This window comes from Anolis sagrei, chromosome 3 (assembly GCF_037176765.1).
Source record: "Anolis sagrei isolate rAnoSag1 chromosome 3, rAnoSag1.mat, whole genome shotgun sequence".
Taxonomy (NCBI): domain Eukaryota; kingdom Metazoa; phylum Chordata; class Lepidosauria; order Squamata; family Dactyloidae; genus Anolis; species Anolis sagrei.
The window spans coordinates 119,216,448-119,238,695 of NC_090023.1; the positions used below are offsets into that span (position 1 = coordinate 119,216,448).

Sequence of the window (22,248 nt, forward strand, 5' to 3'; positions counted from 1 at the left end):
AATAAGTAAAAAATAAAGGTTTCCCTTTAACATTAAGTCTAGTCTTGTCCGATGCGGGAGGGGGTGGTGGTGCTCATCTCCATTTCTAAGCTGAAGAGCCGGCGTTGTCTGTAGAAACCTCCAAGATCGTGTGGCCAGCATGACTGCATGGAGCATCGTTATCTTCCTGTTGGAGTGGTACCTTTTGATCTACTCACATTTGCATGTTTTTGAACTGCTAGGTTAGCAGAAGCTGAGACTAACAACGGGAGCTCACCCTCTGGATTTGAACTGCTGATCTGTCAGTCAGCAAGTTCAGCAGCTCAGCAGTTTAACCCTCTGGACCACTGGGGGCTCCTCCACCACCAATAATGATTATTTATTCCTAAATTTTAATATAAAGAGTTGTTATTCCTGTAGTATGAGGATAAAGCTTTCATCTACACTGTAGAATTAATGCAATTTGACACTATTTTAACTGCCATGGCTCAATGCTATGGAATCGTGATTTTTGATTTGGTAAGACACAAGCATTCTTTGTCAGAGAATGATAAAGACCTTCTAAAACTCCAACTCCCATGATTCCATAGCATTGAGCCATAGTTGTTAAAATATTGTCAGCATTGATTCTACAAAGTAAATGTATCCAAAGTAAAGCCTTCTTACATTTTCATATGATATTATTATTATAATTATTATATTTCAAACTTATATGCTGCCACTCCCCTAGGGCTCGGAGTGGCTTACAAGAACAAAGTAGAATCTAACACAAATTAAACAAGATATCAAAGGTCAAAAGCCTGTCGAAAAAAATGTCTTACAAGCCCTGCGGAAAGCTGATAAATCCCGCAAGGCACGGACTTCTGGTGGCAGAGTGTTCCATAGCGATGGTGCCACAACTGTGAAGGCTCTGCGTCTGGTTGCTGTTAGACGCAAGGTTTTAAAACTGGGGACTTCCAATAAATCTTGGTCCTCAGAGCGGAGGGATCTCTGGGGTTGGTAGGGGGTGAGGCGGTCCCTCAGGTACATCGGCCCCAGACCATATAAGGCCTTAAAGGTAAATACCATCACTTTAAAAGTGATCAGGTGCTCAATTGGTAACCAATGCAGTTGCAATAAAATTGGTGTTATGGGGCATCTCATCAGAGCTCTCGCTAGAAGCCGAGCAGCTGCATTTTGTACCAACTTGAGCTTCCGGATCACCAGTAGAGGAAGGCCAATGTAGAGAGCATTACAGTAGTCCAGTCTTGAGATGACTGTGGCCTGGATCACTGTAGCTAGGTCGTCCCTGGACAGATAGGGGGACAGCCATCTAGCCTGCCGCAGATTAAAGAAGGCTGTTCTGCTAATGGCTGAGACCTGAGCCTCCATTGTCAGCAGAGGGTCCAAAAGGACTCTCAGATTCTTTACCAATGATGATGGGCATAACGCCTCACCATCCAGGGTAGGCAGCTGGATATCCCCACTGCCTGGTCGACCCAGCCACAGAACCTCCGTTTTTGCCCTGTTCACCCTCAACCTGCTGGCACGCAGCCATCCAGTAACAACCTCAAGGCATTGATGAAAATTATCGGGTACAGAGTCTGGTCGGCCTTCCATCTTCAACATAAGCTGAGTGTCATCAGCATACTGGTAACACTCAAGCCCAAACCTCAGACCAGCTGAGCAAGTGGGCACATAGAGGTGTTAAACAACAGAGGAGAGAGAATGGCAGGTGCTTGTGAATTTAATGTTCATATTGTAGTTTTGCTAGTCATTGTCATAGTGCCTGGGATTCTGTATAAGCTATGTAACTATATAGCTAACTAGTGTCTCCTAATCTGAGATGCACCCACTTGACAACCCAGATTCTAACACTATTGATAAGAACTTTGATCACAAATAACTCTTTTGGAATAATAATGAACAATATAAGGACTGAATTTGACCTGTTTGGAGAAATGCAAGCAATAGTAGTGAATCTCTTTAGAAAAGTGATCAAATTGGCAAGACAGAAGCATATCATATCCACAAAGTGGTGAATTAGGGATCTGGCCATCTTTAATCTACATATAGTCAAACGCAACATGGTCCTCTTACTGCTAGTAACTATGATTGCAAATCTTCATTCTTTATTCGCTCTCTGTGCTTGCATTCGAGTATGTGTGTGTGTTTGTGTGCATGTATTTCATTTCTGCAGGAAAAAGACTGAAGGTTTCTGCATAATTTGTGAGATGTAGTCATTGTCATATTTGCAAACTATCAGAAAATTACCGTATTTCATCGCATAACAGTAGTTGCCATTGCATAATAATCATATATTCCTTCTTTCTTCACTTAATAGTTGCACCATTAATTGATGGGTTTGATTGGTATGCAAGGAGACAACCCTCTGTAGCTCATAAAGGAGAGGCAATTGGGTGGGTAATTTCAGAGAGAGAGCACTACAAAGTCTTCCTCAGCTGGCATAGACAAGAGAGGACCTGCACCTCTCTTTCCAGAAGGTGCATATGTGGATGAGCATTCACCCACCCATGCACCTGCCAGCCAGAGCACAAGGAACCTCACAACTCTTCCCATTGTTGCTACCCCCTACCACCACCAAAAAGGTAGGAAAGTGTGACTATTGTGTAGTGAAATATGGTATGTTATACAGAAATGTATGTGTTTTCTGAATGAAAACCATGTTTGTGTTCAACCCTGCCAGACTGCTCCAGGCCACATCAGGATGCCCATCTTATATAAGCCCTGAGTATATTAGGGCATTTTTTCACAGACTCATGAAGTAGGCTGGATCCAGTGTCCTGAATGTCCCATTTAGGAACTGGCCCAGCCGTCCTGTCAGATGAAACTAGCTCAGGATTTGGTGCCTCCCCCCTGGATGAAACTGGATCAACCCCACAGGGCATTTAGACACCAAAGAACTAATTGTACATTGCACCAACCTAAATGGTCATTGCAGTCATGCTCTTTGGCATCTGCTGTCCAAGGCCTACATCCAGGCATGTAGCCGGGGGGGGGGGGGGGGGCTTGAGGGGCTTCACCCCCCCCCCCGAAATTCTCATGGTGGTTCACGAAAAGGCCTTGTTGGTACATTATTTAAACTGTTATGTTTATTCATATCATGATCTGATCACCATGCTCAATATATCTCATATGCATGGGGGTATTGGGGTAATGATACAAAACGTTTGCTAAAGTAAACCCTCTTTTACTCAGACTCACCCCCCTGAAACTCAGCCCCCCCCCCGACCCCCCCCCCGAATCGAAATCCTGGCTACGGGCCTGCCTACATCCATCAGAAGTTTCAGTAGAAGGCAGTGATGCTGCTGAATTAAGGCCCCCTTTCTCTTCTGTCAACAGTCAACTTGCACAGCAGGGCTCTGTTATAAAAAAAAAAAACCTTTTCTTTTAAAGCAGACCAGTTTTGTCCTAGATTAAATTATTTACTTTTTGTTATAAAGGACCTTGCTAAAAAGGACTACATTACCACATTGTCCAACATATTTAGCTGCCAGTTAATATTCGCTTATCACACTTATGCTTGAAAGACAGCCATGAAATCTACCTTTGCCTGCAAATATAGAGGCCTCTTTGGGTGTCAAGTAAACTCAGTTGAGGTATTGTGTTGAAGCTGGCACATCGTTGTACTGTGAAATCCCAATTTTCTGCTACTCAACTGTGTCTGTACAATATAGTATATGGTGATTTGCTCATTTGCTATCTAATACACACACACATACACACACATTCTACTATGTTCATGCTTCTTTTATTTTTTTTACATACAAAATGTTATGAGGGCACATGTTATAATTTTATCCCTTACACTTGGCCAAGTCCACTGCGTTTAATCCTTTTATCACTTTATATTTTGTGTTTATTTTATTTTATTATTTTGTTATTGCTTAGCAATTTATTTGATGTTATGCATTTATTTTGATGTTATTGTCTGTTGTATGTATTTATTTTGCCTTATTGTAATTTTGGGGCTTGGTCTCATGTTAACCGCCCCGAGTCCCTTCGGGGAGATCGTGGCAGGGTATAAATAAAGTTTAATAATAATAATAATAATAATAACAACAACAACAACAACAACAACAACAACAATAATAAATAATACAGGATAAGAAGTGCTCATTACAAATATTTTTAATGAACCATTGAATGTAAAATTATATTTGGTAATACTAGATGCATCACCATTCCTATGGAAAACTGGCCATTACCTGAATACAAGACATAAAATCAAGATTCCACATGACATGACACAGCTGCTGGTACATATTTGGCAGCAATAGTATATTAAAGAAATTATTTATTTATTTATTTATTTATTGGAATGTTGATGCCAATCTAGTACAGCAGCTGTTGTTCATTCGTTCAGTCATCTCCGACTCTTCGTGACAGCAGCTGTGTCATCCATGAATTGAATACTGTGTAGTGTGTATTTTAAAACCAAACCTAAAAACCCTGTAAAATCTGTAAATATTATTAACTAATAGAGAGGGAAGTAATCATGTGCCCTCAAAATGGTTTGAACTATAGTACCAATAATTGATCAGTGGCTATTCTAGCTGGTATTGAGAGAATTTATAGTTCAAAAAACCTGGAGGGTATAAGATTGTCTGCCCTGCTCTTAACAGTGACACGATGGAATAATTAAAGGGCTGGAAAAATAATAAATTATAAAGGTATAATCTGAAAAACAGCTAAACATTTTTTTATTTTTTTATTTACAGTATTTATATTCCACCCTTCTAACCCCGCAGGGGACTCAGGGATTACAATGTACACATATATGGCAAACATTCAATGCCAAGACACACAACATAGACAAGACAGTCAGAGGCTATTTAACTTTTTCTGGCCGCCAGGGAGCTTTCGCTTTTGTTGTCCATCTGTGACACTGATGAAGTACTTCAGCATTCCCCACATGCTTTTGCTGGAGTGCATTGCTGGAGTCTTTTGATGGCTGCATAAATTTTGTTAAATTAGCCTCTCCACACATAGGTGGTACCTAAATTTCCTACTTGACAGATGCAACTGTCTTTTGGATTGCAAAGGTCGACAACAAGCTACACAATTGGTCGGACACTCACTCCAACCTGGGTTGGCTTCGAACTCATGACCTTTTGGTCAGAAGTGATCTTAATGCAGCTGACTCTCAACCAGCTGCGCCACAATCCCGATTTTCTAAAAGTAGATCTTTGATATATTAAGCTGCAGTAAATGACATTTATTTATTTATTTCGCATATTTATATCCCTGTCCTTGTCACCCCCAAGGGGGGACTCAGGGCGGCTTACAACAGGCAGCCATTTGATGCCATCAAACAGATTCATAAATAACAATTGCAATTAAAACAATACTTAAACATTGAGTTATTTAATCATGCAAATTCAAATCATAGTCCAGGTCAAATCAATTGCCAGTAACATAGCATCAGTATCAATCTCAATTGCTGCATCTATTGTTTGAATGTTTCGCCCCACAACCATGTTTTAAGTTGTTTTCTAAAGGATAATGAATGAGTGTGAAAATAAAGAAGTTACAATTATTCTGTCAAATAATTCAGCTTCTGCCTTGATAATATGCTTGGTTATAAATGCAACACCAATTGACTAAAAATGCACATGTGGATTACTGGTATGAGCACTTCTTTTTCTTCTTCCCATGTTTTGTAACTCATGAGAGATGGGAAGAGTGTGAAGGATGCTTTTTCACAAGTCACAAGAAATGGAAGGAGGCGGTGAAGTCCCAAGCATCAGATAAGTCACCCTGTCCCTGCTGTAGCCCAATAGTTGCATGTGGAAGAGAACATAAGGTGACAGCTATCCCTCATCCCTGAGCCCAGGGAGCACAGAATGGATGTCAGGATGCCTGCAACCGGTTCCACATAGAAACCAGCTACAGGTGTTTCAACTGCCATAGCTCAGGGTAGAATCCAAATCCTTGTGATCCCAGATCAGCCCACACACATTCTGTGGACACTGTGGGCTGATCTGTCTCCAAAGCAATTTGAATGTTCAGTGTAGATGGGGCCATTGAAATAACACCTCAAAAATAAATGGCAAAGTATACCATTTAGCACAATGGCAGACCAGGATACATAATCGCAAACTTCCAAGTAGCTGCTGTGGAATGAATGAGCAAATGAATTCAAAGAAAGACTGGACAAAGGGACAGTGAGATTGAAATATATTTACAAATTCCAGTTTATTATCAAATTTAGGAACAGGGGTAATGGTTTCTTGACACAGCAATGAATATACTGGTTGTATATGTAATGAAAGAAATTTCAGGTAAGCAGAATATATCATTTTAGCCCTTCAAGATAAGCATACCATTTACCAAACAGATATATATCATCATACATAAACTTGCAAAATTTTATGTCCAGTGTTGCAATATCTTTTTTTTTTTAAAAAAACCCATCCCATGTTGTTTTCTGAAACACCATAACTGTTCTTCAATATTTCTGCATTCTGTTGTGCAAAATTACATCTTGTCAGCACCTGAATAACATGTAAATCAACAAAAGCAACAAAGAAGAGAGGGGGAATCTAATCCCAGTTTTAAGACACATCAATTAGTCTTAAAACTGGGATTAGATTTTCCCCTCTTCTTTTTAAAGCTCCTTTTTAAAAGTGGTTATTTTTTTTAATACAATTTCATCTTTTATGAAATTTACCCAGGGAATTTTCTGACCATAGGCTCTTCCATTTAGTTTTTTAAAAAAAAAAAAAAAAAAACAGCCAGTGTTGTTCTGTCTTTGAAAATGACATAAAAGCAGATGATACATTATTTGAATTTATATTGACCAACATCCAGGACTTATAACAAAGAGTTTTAATTAAATTCTCCCAAATAATTTGTATAGGTCTGGAAGCCAGACAAATATAATGAAAAGGGTAAATTTTAAATCTTCCTTCTACCCCTGAATAAGTGGCTAAATACAACCTAGGAACATGCCCTGGAAGGAACAAGGTAGATTCACTCCTACTGGTTGACCAAAACCAAATGGGAACTAGAAAGGGAAATGGCAGGCCTTTACACACAGTAATGAAATCTGTCATGGGTAACATAACCCTGGGGTGGGAGGGTTGAAAAAGATATCTAGGATGCAGCTTGTGGTTTTTGTGATTTGGATTGTTTAGCCTGATATGTCATGAAAGGTGTAGAAAACCTATTGCAATGCCTATGAGGTTAGACTGGATGATTTTTCAGTTCCTTCAACTAATTAGATCTGGGTTTAGAAATAAAGATAGAAAGTTTCATTCCAGTACCCTGTCATTTTTGCTTTCTCTTAATAATATTACTATACTATGAATTTCAACTAAAACATCTGGTGCAAATTATGTACATCTATCATGCAATAACTTGGTGACTGATGCATGTATTTTTAAGATAATAAAGATAACATAGGATGGATTGTTGGAGGAAGCAGCCTTTTAAGAACCGATTTACCAAGTAATTTATAAGAGAGAATAATATTGATTATACCAATTAAAAACACACAGAAGATATCCATTAAAAACACTTAAGTTTTCCCTCTCTAAAAAGCAGACATGGAAGGAGTTGCATCCATATTATAGCAAGTGTAAAAGTGTATAATTTTAGAGATAGATTGCCACCTGTAACCAAGGATAATATTAGAATACAGGAAAAAGAGAAAAGAAACAATCCCACTTATAAATGATAAACTTAAAATGCCAGAAGAAATATATAAAATAATTGTCAATTGTATTTGGCATGAGATAATATAGCAAGTTTGTTTTATCTGTACTCCTTCCACAGGTTGGCAGATACCCTTGGTTTCCATGATAGTCTACACATAATGCATTTTTTAATAATTGGGCCCAAATGCATGGATTATGTTTAACCTGGGCCCCTTCTACACCAATATATAAAATCCAGATTATCTACTTTCAACTGGATTATATGACAGTATAGTCTCTTATAATCCAATTCAAAGCAGATAATGTGGATTATCTGCTTTGATAATCTGGATTACATGGCACTGTTGAAGGGGCCTTGGTGAGTCCCTATTAAAGATTTTTTTTGTCTTTTTCTACTCACTTTATAGAAAGGTATCTGAATAAACACAGCTGTGGACCCCACTTTGTATTTTAGATCCATTCAAGGCTCAATGAAACCATAGAGTCTACATTTCCAAAGGCTAGACAGTCCCCATTTTTGAACCCATATTCAATTCTGTTGCCTGATCTTGTTACATGTGGACAATTCTATCTAGTTCTTTCTAGCTTAGTTTATTTTTATTATTTAGTTTATGGATAGTAAAAATGTTGATCTTTTTATATATTGTATATTTGATCATTTTTGCAATATTGTGGGCGTGTCGAAACAAAAGTGGCTTATAAAAAGACATGTAAATAAAAGTACTAAGTTATGACACAATTATTTACAAGAAAACACTAGAAGACATGTTTTCCATAGCTTTGTTATGCAAAGGAACATTGCTAGAACGACAGATCTACTCAAAGTATGTGCTCAGATTGTATACATTGCTTGAAGTAAACTACAGTATTTCATTGATCAGAAAACAAACATGCAAGGCAAATGAGAATGTATTTGCAAGGTCAAAAATCAACACTGTATATTACAATATGAGGGAATGTATCTGTCTATCTTTCTATATTTATCTAATTATTATCTAATTATCCATTTATCAGCATCTCTATCATTCCTGTCTCTCAATTTTCTATCTAATATATGCATATGTACACACATTTCTCCATACTAGATAATCTGCAGTTTTTCATTGAAATTGTGCATCTTCAGCCCACATTTCAGTCTATGGCAGAAAATAGTGCCATATTAACATCATCTGCCACATTAAATCTGCACAGTTCTGATCTCTATATTTAAAATATTGTTACTATAGAGCTGCAAAAAGAACGGAAAAGTCCAGCAACAATGATAAATTTCTAAATCAAATTTTCTTTGGGAAAATCCTACAATACTGAGAGCTGTTCAGCTCAAAAAAAAGTGAGTAAGAGTAGATGTGATCACAGTATAATCCCTCTATTCCTAATACGGAAACCTAGAGTTAGCCTTACAGCTGAATGATAGAAGATTCAATAAGAACTTCTGGATACATACAGTAGAGTCTCACTTATCCAACATAAACAGGCTGGCAGAATGTTGGATAAGTGAAAATGTTGGATAATAAGGGGGATTAAGGAAAAGCTTATTAGTCATCAATTACATGATGGTTTTACAAATTAAGCACCAAAGCATCATATTTGAAATACAAAACACCTGGAAGACCAGAGTTGGGAACACACTGATATATTGTAGATTAACCATCTCTAGAATCCCATATTGAGCATAGAGGAATGGCAACACTGGAAAACCAAAGTTTGTTAAACACTGATTTTGGTCAACTGTCTCCAGAATCTCATCTGGAGCTGGGTGTGTTGGGAGGGCTTGGCTTGTGCCTTCCAGCCTAGCAAAAGGGCTGGGCTGGATAGCCTCTCAAGGGAGGTGGTCTCTTGCATTTCTAGGATTCTATGCCTCTAATTATCCTTGCTTGGGTTAGAAGAAAAGGAGGAGAAGAAGAAGGCCAGAAATGCAAGTTGCTGCAAGTCTGTCAGAGGTAAAAGGAGGAGGAGGAGGAGGAGGAGGAGGAGGAAGAGAGAGCACATGGGGGAGAAGAAGGAAGGGAGAAGAGAGATAAAGAGAGGATCTGTGGCAAAGTGTGCAGGAAGAAAGGGAGGTCCCCTGCCCACCCAGCCAGCTAAGGCAATGACAAAAGGAAGCCGGCCCTCCTCCCCACTCGTGAGCCCCAACTCGGCCTTGCCTTGCCCCCTGCGGCCTTTTCCCAAGCTCAGGCCCACCACCTTGGCTTCTCTTCCCCCTTTCCTTCCTTTCAGCCACACCCTTTCCCCCCTTGATTTGGAAACAACACTGGGTTGGAGAGAAGAGCGAGGCTCTGTGTGCACCAAGAGCAGTGAAAGAGAGGAGAACCATCACGTATCCTTTTTTCCTCCTTCCTCCCTTCTTTTTTCCCTCCCATCCCTCTTTTTTCTTTTGATTCACCCCCCTTCCCTCCCGTCCCTTTGGAGATGCATTCCTCCTTCTCCTCCCAGTTTTTGCTCATGGAAAAGAAAGCCACTCTCTCTCAGAAGCTCATATCAAAGGGTACAATGTTTCCAATCAGCCACATGGTGGCATTTGATACTATGGAGTGTCGGATGAGTGGAGGTCAGAGAACCAAGACTCTATTGTATATTAAAAAGATGTGTTGTTCTAAAATTATGAAGATGTAGTGATGACAATATAAATTGACAGAAATGTATGCTGGACAAGTTCATAGAGGGTAGTCATGATACCTATATGTTGTTTCCAGTGTTAGAAGAAACATGTCTCTAACATGAGTGGAAAATTCCACATTGGCCATCTACAACTCAAGAACCAGCTGAACTCATACCATGGTCATTCTCAAGAACATCTATAGGAATTTTTGAGGGTGGGAGGGAAGGGAAAAGTTGTGTATGAACCTAACTTACATGTAGGCGGCTCATTGACACCAACACTAAATCCAGGGCCAGTCCAAACCATTGCAGACCATTACTGGAGCTTCTGGAGCTGTTCAGATGCTCTGCATCCACACTTTCAAAGCAATAGGGACAGAGTCCAGATGGTCCAGTCAGGCCAAAACCTTTTTGGTCCTGCTGGATTGGCATCCTTACCTGTTCTGTTGCCACCATCATCACAACAGGTGTCCAAAGATCCTCTAACCAACACTCATTGTGTTTGAAAGCCAGCAGTGATACAAATCTGGCTGCCAGTGATGTAAATGACAGAGTCCTGATCCACTATACACTTTTCCCTGCATAGGGTATTGTGATGCTGACCCGTGTGGGCAGCAGACTAGCTCACTTTGGAGAAAGTCCCCAATGTGCCCAAAGTGTGAGGCAGCTCAGGAGTTTTGGACAGATTTTGGAGCATTCCTGACTTTACTTAAAATGGGATTAAAATGGCTCAACCCAATTTATTCTGTGTTACACCCAAATTTTCTGAACACTATCTGGACATCCAGATTCAATTACTGGTAAACATCTGGTGTAGAAAAGTCTTGAGAATTTTTCTTTGTATATGCACACATGCTTTGATCATTGGCGTTGTATTCAGTGACATTTAAAAGTGCACAGACTGTGGAAGGAATATTTTCAGAACTTGGAATTTGACAACACAAAGGGAAAATGCAAGACACATCAAAAGCATATATAAAATGAGAAGCATTTAAAGAAAATAGTTGTTGGAAAGGAGATGAACAGTTATAATACTTAAGGTGTATTGGGTATATTCTGATATCAATGTACTGATTTGCAACAATTGCTACAAAGCTAGACTCTCATTCTGATAGTTTCTAAGCAGCAGCGTAATTTGGGATAATATTCCACTGAGCAGCAAAAGGATGTGCTGCAGAATGTGATACACAGAATGCAATGAAAGGTAATTTGTTTATATGTTCTGCACTACAATGGAGAGAAAGAAAAAATCAATTTCTTTATTACATTTATTTTTACAACTTCAGCATTTTTCTGAGCATAAAGTTTCACAGATGTGATCACTGTATGAGCAGGAGTGGGGTTTTTTTCTACTTTGGGCACAATCTTTTATCTTCATGTTTTTTGTTATTTTTCCCTGTATTCTTTGTTCTTTGGAGATAACTTCTGGCTTTTATATTGGTTTTCAGCTTGCTGCGTGTCTTACAGTATCACTTCTATGCACACCTTTAAAGCCAGAAAGACTTTCCTTCCATGAAAAGTTAATAAGTTACATTTTAGAAATGTAGATTTGTGAAATGACTTCCAGTGTTAGCCTGTCCACTGTGTTCCATCCTTAAGGCTTTCTTCGAGGAAAGAAACATTGCATCTTAAGTCTTCAGTTGACTCTCAGTATATCCTCACTGCAGAATTTTAGCAGTTTGACATCACATTAACTGTCATAGTTCAGTGCTATGACATTCTGGTATTTGTAGTTTTGTGATGTATTTACCCTTCTTTGTCAGAGAGCTCTGGTGCCACAACAAACTATAAATCTCAGGAATTTACTGGCAGTTAAAGTGGTGCTATACTCCTATTATTCTGCAGCATGGATAGTCTCTCTCTCGAATGTTCGTCATTATCTATTGACCAGTAAGAACATGAAACTCCCAAAGTTAAACTATGAATTCTGTTCAATAAGCAGTACATTTTTATGTTCTTTAGCTTAATTACCATATTTACTCATGTATAATGCACCATTGATTGCAATGTGCACCTCAATTATGAAAGTGCACAAAGATTTGTTGTTGACTGTAATGGACTTTTTTTTTCTTTTTTTTTTTTTGCCTGTCAGCAGTTCAATTTTCTGGTTCACAACGGCTGTCAGGCAAGGGGAAGCTATGCCTTTCAACACACTGGATTCAGCCTCCTGGATGGGTGACAGCTTCCTACCTACGGCCTCATTCATAAAGCCTTCAAAACTGAGGGAAGAGTTTTGATAGCTTCATGAATGAGATCAGTTGGAAAGCTGTGCTCCTCCATCAGGCTGAGTCTGGTGAGTTCACATCCCTTTCTTACAGAAAGCCTACAGGCAGGTTTATGTGCATGATTCAAACATGCCACAGAATTGGGTTGTTGTAGGTTTTTTTGGGGTATATGGCCATGTTCTAGAGGCATTTTCTCCTGACGTTTTGCCTGCATCTACAGCAAGCATCCTCAGAGGTAGTGAGGTCTATTGGAACTAGGAAGGTGGGTTTATATATCTGTGGAATGACCAGCGTGGGGCAAAGAACTCTTATCTGATGGAGCTAGGTGTGAATGTTTCAACTAACCACCTTGATTAGCATTTGATGGCCTGGCAGTGCCTGGGGAATCTTTTGTTGAGAGGTGATTAGATGTGCCTGATTGTTTCCCCTATGTTGTTTTGCTGTTGAAATTTTTAGAGTTTTTTTAATACTGGTAGCCAGATTTTGTTCATTTTCATGGTTTTCTCCTTTCTGTTGAAATTGTCCACATGCTTGTGGATTTCAATGGCTTTTCTGTGTAGTCTGACATGGTGGTTGTTAGAGTGGTCCAGCAATTCTGTGTTCTCAAATAATATGTTGTGCCCAGGTTGGTTCATCAGGTGCTAGCTCCAACAGACAAGAGTTCTTTGTCCCAGGAAGGAAGATTAGTTTTTGTTTCATTTTGCTTTTTGATCATAATTTACCTAAAGGACTTGATATTTTGAAAAATTGCAAAAAATTTGAAACATGAGTGAATGAGATATATGACCATTAAGCAAAATTTTGGGGAAAACTTAACTTATTGTAGTCCAGTCCTTGTGCTTTCAAACAGATTACTGCTAATTAAAGTTGTTGCCTCTTCTTTCTCCTTTTGTTCTTCAACTTTAAAGGCACATATATAACATAATTACCTTCATGTTGAAAATGATTTTACATGTTGAATTTATCTCAGTAACATTTTTCCACTGTGAAATCAGTTTTATTTTTAGTTCCAATTGTTGTGTATGAGGGTGTAACTATATGCACCTTCAAGTCATTGGTTGACTTATGGAAACCTCAGAAATTTCATAGGGTTTACTTAGGCAAGGAAACTTGATGTTAAAAGAAATGTCTGACTTCTCCAAAAAATATTTTGCTTTTCCCTGTTCCTAATTTGAATTGACATTTCAACATAGGGAAAAAAGTTGTGTCATCATATTGAGTTTCCTGCAATGCACTTTTTGAAAAATAAAGGCAGAATGTGTGGTATTAGCATACTATTGAGGCAGGATTCAGAAATTTTACTACCAACTGCCAACAGTTTTCTTTTCTTGCCAGATATCAACCACAGTGAACTCAAGACAAAGCAGATCTGCAGAATAACAGCACAGTAGAAGCAAGGGAACCCAATCACCTATAGATGACAATTCATGACCCTTAAAAAGTTTTTAAAACACGCTTCAGAGATGCTATGTGTCAGTAGGCATTTGTTAACTCCAGGTAGCCTTTTCCTTTGCTCTTTTCGTGCCCTCATCTTCACTCATCCACATCTGAAATATTTATTTGCCAGAGATGTCTTTCCTATTCCCATGTTGCCAATTTAAAGCACACAAAATATAATACAGTTAAAAAGGTTCTTTACAGCAAGATCATTAACAAGAAAATCAAAATGTTTAGTAATTTCATGAGATATTACACAAGGGCTTCCAACTGCATTGCTTTTGAGATGAAAGTACATCATTATTTGATATTTTAAAGCATAGCAAACATTCTCTTCGAGCAATTTTTAGTCTACTTATGATGGAGTTGAGTATGCACCTGTGGTTTTCAAATCTGCTAAGGTATTCATCAGATCATCAAGAGTCCCTAGCTCCAACCGAGATGTCAGCAGGAGATATGTAAGAACAATTTATGACTTTGGCAACTGGAGGAGTAACATATTAGAATTCATGGGCAGGTAATATAAATAGCCTTGATGATGATTCATTAAAGACTAGACTAGCCAAACAAATCTGTGCATCTGAGACCACCTGAATCTTTGGATTCTCAGGCAACAATAGTTGGTGGTATATTAACAGTATTGCCATCTTTCTTTTATTCTCTCTCTCTTTGCTTTTAGAAAAAGATCTAGATGAGACGAACATTACAATGCTTCATATTCTTCTCTAGCTGGATCTATACTGCCATGAAATGCAGTTTAGAACTACATTATATGGTCAGCCTAGAGTCATATAATGCAATTTAATTTCATTTACCTGCATTATATGGATATACACTGACCAGACGATACAATTCCAAGCTGCATTCTACAGCAGCGTTGATCCAACTCCAGGCTCTGACTTTAATTCACTCTTAAGAAGAAATCAACTCCATTGTCTCTCAGCTAACAACTTCTACACAGTTTTTATTTAAAGTGTTAAGGATTAGCACTCTCAGAACATGTCTACACTGTCCAAAAACCCTGAATCAGACCAGAAGTTTACACAATATCAAATAACCTATAATGCAGTGTAAAACTGATTAAGTAGGTTTTACTCCATAGCAGCAGAAATCAAGAAATCACCTGGTGTTTCACTAAAATTCTGAATCAGCTCTGCATGCCACAGCTAGTGTGGACAGCTGAACCAGCACTAATTTGAACTGGTCCAATAGTATTATTTATTATTATAATTTATCCCACCTTTCTCCCAGTAGGGATACAAGGCAGTTAAAAATCCCACACTTTGGTCATAGTTTTTAAAAGCACAATACAAAAACTAAAAAAAAAATCAATCAAATAATACAGTGTAGATTAATGTTAAAAAAGATTAAAATATAATAAATGCACTTAAAATAGCCTTTAAAGCTCATTGCTGCCACCTAAAAGGAGGGAAAAGATACATATCTCATTTTTGGCAACTTCTCTTTCTGGTTTCATGCCATGTAACTGGCAAAGAGTGAGCAGTAGGAAGGGACAGCCATCCTATGTCCCTAAGCCTCCTGAGCCCAGGGGGAACTGAATGGCTATCAGGACACTCACCACAGATTCCACATAGGAATTGGTGGTGGTTGTCTGCACTGCCCAATAGCAGAGGAGGGCTTGCCATGGGAGGAGAGAGACAAGTGATGATCCTGCTTCAATGCCTGTTTGACACCATTGTGCAAGAAAATGCTGAGCTCAGAAGGATGACTTTTGAAAATGTATGAAGATTTTTCTCCCTCATACTAGTGTCAGAAGGATCTTAGCTACCTGAGATTAGCAGCTGAGGTAATCTTTGGAAAGTCCTGGCCAAAAAGAAAACCACGTGTGTATATTATGTCCAAGAGAGTCTACATGTGGTCTGCTTTATCAGTAACGGAGCGAATATTACTTTTTGGATGGGATACTTTCTATCATTTAATTTTGCAGCTGGATTAAATTATATGTGAAACAAATCACAGTAAAACAGATGAGAATGCTTTCTAAAGAAATCTCTTTGAAAGTAAAGTCATAATTAATAATGGGCACAAATTTACAAGCATCCTAAGGATAGAGAAGAATTGTTTCAGTGTTATATTTAGTTTATGTACATTAAAGCTAGATGCCTTATTTTTAACCCAGACCCTTCAGAGTAATTTATCATTTTGTTTTATATGATAAATCAGTTACTTTAGATAAGTACTTGCACTTTTAATGCAGATTTTAAAATATGCTTTAAATAAAGAGGCAAAAGAAGAAAAGATTCCTGATAATATAGAATTATTTATTGAAGCAACATGAGGTAAAATATGGATATATATGTGTGTGTGTGTGTGCGCGCACACACACACACACACACATACACACACAGGGAAGAATATATTCACTACACAAACCTGAAAGCTTGGGGCAATAAAATGTGTGCTATTTTATAGGAATTTGGTGTTCCAAATCATGTACAGTTTTTTTTAACAATTTGATTTGATTTTTGTATGATTTAATATGTGACTGAATGAAATTAGTATTGAAATTAATCATGTAATTTGTAAAATAAATGTTTGTGTTACAAAATTTTTATTGTGTTTTTTTAAAAAAATTTAGCACCAAAAGTACATTTTAAAAAACCATAAAAAATCTGGGAAAAAAATAGCTTAGCCATTGCAGACCTCTGTTATGAGTCATGATGAAATGATCTGAAAAGTTCAGTAAGTTTAAATAAAATGTTGTATTATAACAAATGCTTCAAGACATGAGATTAAGTTCTTCGGGAGACAGCTTAGTATTTTAACGTCTATTTTGCATTGACCTCTTTTGAGAGTTTTCCTCCTATTTGTGACTTCAAGCCAGAAAGAAGTTACTGCCAATAATTTTCCAGTCCCAGATTACAGAGCATGGCAGTCAAACATGAGTATGACCTGTTAGTCCAGCGTGACAACTTGCAGGAAAGGACCAGGAGAGCATGAAACAAGACTATGAAAGAGTAGACATCTGAGAAGACAACCTGAATTTATGCTCCTGAGCTTGTTGGAATCTGATAAAGGGTTGAAATAATGGCTTAGGAGCATGCCTTTCCTAGGTTCCTTTTTTATATATGGAGGCATCAATAAAAAAGTTGCTTTGGTGGCTGCTTTTAGAAAGAGTGCTTCCTTCATTCTTTACTCCTTTAGGATGCCAGAATTCACATTCTCATATATAACTTAAAACTTCATGAGATGTGTCAGACCTTGCACAAGATTGGATCTTGAACATTTTATTTATTTACTTACTTGTTCATTTGAAATAGTCATACAATGCTCTGTATCTAGGAAGGTTCTCAGAGGGGTTTATGCCTCCATAAAATCAAGACAGTGTACAGGATGAAAGCAATGTACAACATGAAAAAACAGATCATGGGGGGAAAGGAAAACAATATCATTTAGACACATATTCTTAATTGAAAGACATAGTCATCTTAGTCTGGAATATCAATATGTGGAGGGATATTGTAGCACCTTAGAGACTGAGAGAACAGAGTTGGTAGACTAAGCTTTTATAGATTGAAGTGCTGTATGCTTTCCTAGAACTGAAATACTTAAAGATGGTAGTGTATGCATGGTAACTTTAACTCTGGAGTTCTGCAATGTGCTTTATTCAGGGGCCACCTCAGTACCATGTTCAGAACTTTCAATTAGTTCAAAATATGGCAGCCAGATTGGAACATCTAGGTGTGAGCATATTACACCAATACTAAAGTCACTCCATTAGTTGCCAATTAGTTTCCAGGGTTATCCAGTCATTTTCAAACTATAAATGTTAACTTTCCATTTTATCAGCATGGTGTTAATTTTATTTTTATGACATATTTTAGCTCTGCATTTTAACTATTTTCTACCTTGCCTCAAGCTATTAGAAGAGACAAGTAAGAAATGGAATCATCATCATCATCATCATCATCATCATATATTTCAAATGTTATATTTATGCTTTTATTAATTATTTTGAATTGCTTTAAGTTTGTATTGTACTAAATATGTAGTTAGGTACTTTGAGTTCCATTATTAGAAGAAAAGTGGGAAAGAAAATCAAACAATCAATCAGTAACATTATGTTCAGGTTTGATCACAAACTTCAATTTTGAAAGCACCTCTGTTTCAAAAACAGTTTAGTATACAGCATAGAGGCCATTTTACGAGAATTAGATGTACTCCTTGTGATCATAAAACAAACTGCATATTCTTTCAATCGGTGAAAATATACATCTTTGTACTCAGAAGATGGAACAGAACAGAACTGCAAATCATACTGATTTCCATGTTAGGGTGAAGCAAATGATTTAAAATAGTTTTGCACTGTTCCTGGGTTACTTCTGGCTGTCCCCACAACATTCTGGAACTTCCAGTGCTTATCATGGAGTAAAACAGGTTAACCCAATTTAGTCCTGTGTTAAAAGAAGTTAATGGTTGCTCTGGAACAACCCTGCAGCTTTGGCACAGTGTATACAGTAGAAATACATCTGATGCGGCCAAATACGCTATCCACCACTATTTCTATACTCATTTCCTTGTGTTCACTAGGAGAAAGTGTATGGATTGGGCTCATATCACCACCATCACTGCTAGGCATCCACAAAGCTTCCTCAGTCTTCCTGTCAGCCTCCAAACCCTCTTTCATTTCCCCTATATTGACGCCAATTATAGCTACTATTATAGAGAAGAAAGACACTAAGAATGAAGTGACCATTGTGGGTACCATGAGCTGACATCTGCAGGAGGTGCCAGCACACCCAGAGAGAAGGTTGTGCTGGCACTTTCCCCCCACTTTCAGCTATGTGATAAGTGCAAGTAAACAGGCACTTACATACAGTGTAAAGAGCAGCAAAGATACTCTGAAAAATATAACACATAATGCTGCATATTGTTCTATGACTCTTCCCTAGGACATGTATGTTATCTGTCATTGGTATACTATTTTTCTGCCCATTGGGGCATGTGATTTTTTTTTTCTAACTTGCAAATGTAGGAATCTATTTGAATCTGTCTGTACATAGTTCCAGGAGGTATGGGTTGGGGAAATCAACTTTAGTAGTTTGAGAATGAAGATCCCTCCCATTTTGCAGTTCAAAGTCAGAGAACCGCACACACCAACTACCTTATTTTTTCTACAGTACTTCACACTAAGGAAAACATGTATCAAAATATCTTGCATTCAGAAATATTGTGATTGTATCCATAGCAACTGATTGTTCTTACACTTCTTCCATTAAGTTCTGAACTGGGTTTTTTTCATCAAATTATGCTTCTGCAGTATCCATCCCACAAGTTGGACACAATCTCAAAAAAAAAAAATCACCAACAATATGATAAGGATTGAAGTCATTTCCTCAGTCTTCCTGTCAGCCTCCAAACCCTCTTTCCTTTCCCCTATAGTGACACCAATTATAGCTACTATTATAGAGGAGAATGAATGTGTGTCCTCTGTCCAGCCCTGTCTCTTGGAATGTGTCTGCCACAGTACGTTGGTACATTGGATATATGGGAAAATTGCACTTCCTAGGTACAAGGCATATATGCCTTGACAGAGATAGACAGACTGATGTCCTTTCCTTTCCTGTTTATAATACTATGGTCCCAGCTATGTGAATCAGTTTTGTTCAGACAAAGATTGAGGGAAACTTTTCTATGATGGATTGCAATCAAAATTGGAGAAGTAGTGAGAACTGAGCAGCAGTATAATGCATTATATGAACTTATTTTATGGTACAGCTTATTGTGCTACTTGAATTGACTTTTTGTTTTCACTGCAGAATGTGCATATTGTTAAATATTTAGTATTTTTGAAAAGGTAAAGTTAATAAACAGAAATATGCACATGCTTGCCATCACTATGACCCTGGAAGATATGCACATACCTCAGGAGAAGCTGCAAGTGCTTATAATTAAACATGTTACAGCCAAATGTATAAATTAAGCTCTAGCAATTTATTTACAAGATATTTATATGTCCCTCTTCAGCCCTAATGAAGGCTCCCATTATCATTATGCATGCGCATCTGCTATCTTGTAAATCTACACAGAATACATTGTAAATCTGCATTGTAAATCTGCTGTATTGTAAATGGTTGGAAATAAATTTTGTTTATTTCTTTATTTTGAAATAAGTAGTCATTGGATCTGTCCTAATGAAGAATCTTGGCCTCTTAATTTATTTTAAAGGGTATTGTTCCATTTTTACAGAAGCTATACTAGGGGTACATCTACACTGGCTACTTCACATGAAGGACCAGTGAATCAGCTCCATGGTAGCTAAACAAAGCATGGAGCTTATCCAGATTAACATGGGCCAAAAATGTTTAATGCAGCCTTGAACTGCATCAACAAAAAGCATCGGTTGGTCTGAATTGTCTCCCAGAATCTGGAACAAACCACAATGTTTGCTCCATGTAAACATGCAGGTGGCCCAGGGACATGGGGTGATTCTCACTCCCCCCTCCCGTTCTTTTCATGGTAGACAGTTAGTCTGACATGGGTTGTGATGACTGCTCTTTACCTGCAGTAATAGTGGAGGCAATGAGAAAAAGAAAGGGGGGATAAGGGGTGATTCCTCCTTTTGAACTTTCTTCATCACTCTGGCACCCCAGCCAATGTCACACCATGTGACAAGGGACTGGCATAACTGGAAGCAAAGGGAAGCATTGCCTCAGAGCCTCAATGGTGTAAAGAGAAATTCAATGGAGTTGAGCTGAATACAGATGAGATTCCAATCGTATTCAAAGCTCAGCTTTTTGCTTCAACTAGAGTTCACCCTTAAAGACAAAAAGGAATGGTGAAAGGTTGAACTCTAAAGGACAATGACAAGGGAAACAGCAAAATTAAAAATGGGATGACCTTCTTAAAGATGGAGTCTACTGAAGTGTCTTCTTAAGAATCGGTAGCCAGGCCTATTTTTGTTGAAGATATGACAGAAGAACAGTTGGTTTCAGCTATGGAGTTACTGTGTGGTTTAACAAATCTTTGGAATGCTTGTTATATGAATGCTACAGTTCAATGTATTCACTCTATGCCAGAACTGAAAGAAGCCTTTAAGAGGTATGCTGGTGAATTAAGAGCTTCAGGGGAAATGGTATCTGCTTGGTGTATTACTGCAGCTCTTAAGAGATTTATTTGATTTCATTTATTTGATCCAAACCTCCTCTAGTCTCCCTTCCATCATTCTCCTCCAGTTTTTACACATTGCCTTTTCTCAGTTTGTGGGAAATGATGATCAAGGCCAGTATCTTCAACAGGATGCTGATGAAAGTTGGGTACAGATGATGTGAGAACTGCAGCAGAAATGAGAATGGATAGAAGGTGATTCAGTTATGGAAACTGATCCTGGAACTTCAGGAGCAGCTGTTGCATCTCCTAAAAAGAAGAGTTTAATTGATCAGTTTTTCAGTATTGAATTTGAAATTACCATGAAATGTAAAGAAGCAAAAGTAAGATATAATCAACCCCAACTTAGTTGCTTTATTGATCAAGAAATTAAATATATTTTCATGGGTTTTAAACTGTGCCTTCAAGAAGAAATCACCAAACTCTCCAACCTTGCAAAAAATGTGTTTTACATAAAATCTTCCAAAATAAGTCAACTGCTTCCTTACCTGACTATTCAGATAACTCATTTCTTTTACAAAGGGAAAGAATCTGTGAATGCCAAAGTTCTCAAGGATGTTAAGTTTCCACTTATGTTGGATGTATATGAATTATGCAGAACTTCAAGAGAACATGGCTGCCTATAAATCAAAATTCAAGAACTTGGAAGATAAGAAAGTCAATCAACAAACAAAGAATTCTAGTAAAGGTGATGGTGCACAGAAAGAAGTTAAATATGAGGCATTTTCCTTTCCTAATGATATTGGCTCCAATATCTGTGGATATTCCGAACTGTAGGCTGTGTTAACACATCAAGGAAGATCTAGTTCTTCTGTATATTATGTATTTTGGGTTAAAAGAAAGGAAGACAAATGTATTAAATGTTATGATGACAAAGTCAGCATTGTTATACTAGAAGACATCTTGAGCTACATGAGGGTGGAGACTTGCATATAGCTTAGGTCCTACTTTATGGGCCACACAGAATTGAAGTAAAAGAAGATGAAGATGAACATTAGACTTTGTTTCTATTTAGGTGTGAAATACATTTCTTAATGCCAGAAATTAACAGACACTGAATAATTGGTTCATGCAAACTGTCCCTTGGTGCAACAAGAAATCCAGACATGATTGGAAAGCATCTGTACTGAAGTCACTAAGACATGATGCAGCCATTCATTAGTGGTAGTAGGTTGATATATTTTGAATTAATCTTAATCTTTGTGTTACAGAAGTCCATT

The 22,248-nt window shown here is 37.9% G+C and overlaps 1 pseudogene; it reads left to right on the forward strand.

Annotated features, from left to right (window-relative positions):
- The first annotated feature begins 2,045 nt into the window (after positions 1-2,045).
- Positions 2,046-22,026, forward strand: LOC132770212 (ubiquitin carboxyl-terminal hydrolase 14 pseudogene; annotated as a pseudogene).
- The last annotated feature ends 222 nt before the right edge of the window (positions 22,027-22,248 follow it).